The 3,540-nt window shown below is 51.4% G+C and overlaps 1 pseudogene; it reads left to right on the top strand.

The window, feature by feature from the left end:
- Window positions 1-1,196: 1,196 nt before the first annotated feature.
- LOC102255171 lies at window positions 1,197-1,708 on the top strand (annotated as a pseudogene).
- The last annotated feature ends 1,832 nt before the right edge of the window (window positions 1,709-3,540 follow it).

Below are 3,540 nucleotides of genomic sequence, written 5' to 3'. Positions count from 1 at the left end.
ACTTGAAGAAAGACTACACCCATCCTACAAACATGTTTTAAAATTAACAACAGTTTCTACCTGCCTCTTAAAATGTAAAGGATTTCTCACAATAACTTCTATGGATATTTTTACTTTGCTTAACCTGATAAAGCCTCATGTATTCTACATAATATATCTCTAAAGAAAGAATCAAATTACTTGCAATATAAACTTCAAACTGGGCAGACGGCAAAATCAAATTTGGCTTGTCTACAAAAATTACAGTCATGGAGTTGAATTTTAAATTACCAAATTTTTGACTTTAGTGTCTCTTGAAAGTCTGCTCCAATAATAATAATAATAATAAAGATCCAACAGTCATATTCACAACAAATGATTTTCAAAATAGGACTTGTCAATCTCTGAATGACAGACTCTCTCTTCATTATATCCAACAATATTCCTAGGTTATGATGCCTGCAGAGGAAATAATATTACTTACATTGTCTAGAGTAGGTGTTCATTATAGATTCAAAAGTGATGACTTTAACATGGAAGATAAACAAATAATTTGCTTATCCTATATAATAAAAGCCCAGTGACCAACATTGTCTAGAGTAGGTGTTCATTATAGATTCAAAAGCGATGACTTTAACATGGAAGATAAACAAATAATTTTGCCTATCCTATATAATAAAAGCCCAGTGATCAGAACGACCAGAGACCAGAACCACCACGGCCCCTCACCAGGCTGGCTCCACCCCCAAGCAAGCAGTTAAGGGCAATCAGGCACGCAGGCAAGTGGTTGGGGGTGATCAGGCAGGCAGAAGAGCGGTTGGGGGTAATCAGGCAGGCAGGTTAGCAGTTGGGGACGATCAGGCAGGCCTGTGAGTGATTGGGGGGATCAGGTAGGCAGGCGAGCAATTGGGGGGATCAGGTAGACAGGCGAGCGGTTGGGAGCAATCAGGTAGTCAGGCAAGCGGTTGGAGGTGATCAGGTAGGCAGGCGAGTGGTTAGGGGTGATGAGGCAGGCAGGCAGAGCCCCATGATTGATTGCCTCAAAAAGGGACACCCAGGCTACAACCTGTGGGAGGGACGCTGGGCAGCTGTGATGGGAGATGCTGGTGGCAGTGGATGCTGCAGGGTGGGGCTGGCACCATGGTGGCTCCTGAGCGGGCCCAGCATCTGCAGCCTGGCCCAGGCCCCAGGGTCACAGCCTCTCCCTTCGGCTTCTGCAGGGCTGGACTGCCACTCCCCCTGCTATGCTGCCTGGGCAGATCCCGGACCCTTCCATGACTGCAGGCTCTCTGCCAGGGCTCAGCTCCCTGACCGGACTCCCCAACTCGGCCCTGACTGCAGAGGAGCTGAAATACGCTGACATCCACAACACTGGGGCCATGATCACCCCTTTGCACTTCCTGGAGGTGAAACTGGGCACGAGGCCTCAACCTGTGAGAAGTGAGCTAGACGAGGATGAGGAGCAGAGGAAAAGGCTCCAGGAAAAGAACAAAGTGGCGGCAGCCCGATGCCAGAACAAGGAGGAGTGGAAGGAGTTTCTGCAGCAGAAATCTGAGTGGTTAGAGCTCATGAATGTGGAGCTGAAAACCCAGATGGAGGAGCTGAGCAGGAGCTGCAGCAGCTCATCCTGATGCTCAACTGGCATAGCACCGCCTGCATCATCAGGACCAACAGCGTTAAGACCCCCGACTCAGAAAGCAACCCACTGCTGGAGCAGCTGGAGAAGTGACCATGGCTGGGAGGAGGAAGAGGAGGAGGAGATGAGGAGAAGGTGGAGGAGGAGGGTCCCAGAGGGCTCTTCCTTGCTGCATGCAACACTTTTCAATGAGGCTCAGCACAGCCAGCATCGGCTGGGGTATTTTGTGAAACTCAGATCAGCCACACCAGGGTGATCAGAAACCCAGGCTGGTGAAACCCAGGACCAAGTGCTGAGACCAAAGTAGTCCTGAGGGGGACTGTTCTGCCTGGGGCCAGGCTTGCAGGAGGCAGGACAGAGGCTCTGGGCCAGAGAGACGCCCAACCAGGCAGCTGTGGGCACTTCTCCGGCCTCTCTGCCAGGGCACCCACCCAAGGACCTCCGAGCAGCCAGGAAAAGCCATGAGTTGCAACCAAAATTAGGCTGAGGATGGACTCAGAGTGAAACTGCAATCTGCCTGCCCCCAGCCCTGCCCCTGCCCCTGCCCCTGCCCCTGATGCAAGGCTGGAGAAGGGCACAGTGCAGGGTCCTGCTGTACCCACCAATGGTGGTCCAGCTCAGTCCTGCCCAGAGTGGCAGCCGGGGCGCACCCTCGCCGGCCCTGCTGGAGCTGCTGTGGGCACGAGGCGCGGGCGCCCTTCCGAAGCACATGCTCACTGAGTGCTTACAGACGGGCTGTCCTGGCAGAGGAAAGCCCCGATAGGCCCTGATCTCAGGCCAGGCCTAGGGACCCTACCTGAGGGGTCCCGGACTGTTAGAGGGTGCAGGTTGGGCTGAGGGATCCCCCCAAGTGCACAAATTTTCGTGCACCGAGCCTCTAGTCTTATATAACAAACTAGAGGCCCAGTGCATGAAATTCATGCACAGTGCAGTACCTAAGCCTGGCCAGCAATTGAAGTGTGAGTGTCTGGCGTGGAAGGGCAGGTCCCAGCTGACCTCTGGGCCCTGGGCAGCACCTGGGCTCCCGCACGCCCCCCTCCACCTGATTTGGGCCCCCACCCGGCTCTCTCAGTGCCTGGGAGCCAGGCAGCAGCCCCACCCCCTTGCTGCCATCGCTAGTTGCCATCTGCAGGGCGATCAGGCCCCGCTCACACCCACCTTGGCCTGGTGCCACCTGCTCACCTGCTCCACTATTGCACCGTAGTCCCGTTCTCATCAGGGCCCATCAGGGCTGGCAGCGCCTCCACTGCCACCCACTGCCAGCACTGCGTCAGCGACAACCACCATGGTCCTCACCGCCCCCTGGTGGTCAGCGCATGTCATAGCGAGCAGTCGAACTCCCGGTCAAGGGGACAATTTGCATATTAGGCTTTTATTGTAAGGATGATGATAGAGGAAGAAACAGTGATTTCAGTGAGAACTCCAAACCATGGTCCAGGATATCAGAAAGGGAAGGAACTTAAGAATGAATGTCATTAAAGAACTACAGGTCCTCCTCTATTTTATTTTTATTTTGTCATAATGAATAATTCCATATTGTTGCCTACTTGGTGTTCTCTTAAAAATTTTCTTTACTGTTTCAATCATGTGGGATTTTATTTCTCTCCCAACAGTGTGAAAAAGAATGTAGTCTTCACAGGGCTCCTTTTCTTACTGCCTCTTTGTTTAAAGAATCTACCACCACAAGGTAAATCAACACAGTGAGAGTATAAAGCTTTGAAAACTAACAAAGTTCTCAGTAAAAATAGTCACTTTTCTCTAAGACTTTATTCCATGCTGATAGTTCCTGAAGCCCCATGTTAATTCCTTCCTTTCCTTTGAATTTACCGACTTCATTCTCCTTTCAACCTCTGTGAGGTGGTTTACAAATCATTTGCTTGTTTGCCTGCAGATCAATTCCTCATGCCTGCCCCCCTACTCTGAGT

The sequence above is a fragment of the Myotis brandtii genome, unplaced genomic scaffold (genome assembly GCF_000412655.1).
Source record: "Myotis brandtii unplaced genomic scaffold, ASM41265v1 scaffold869, whole genome shotgun sequence".
Classification (NCBI taxonomy): domain Eukaryota; kingdom Metazoa; phylum Chordata; class Mammalia; order Chiroptera; family Vespertilionidae; genus Myotis; species Myotis brandtii.
The sequence above is the reverse complement of the archived record's forward strand: the minus strand, read 5'-3'. Positions and strand labels throughout refer to the sequence as shown.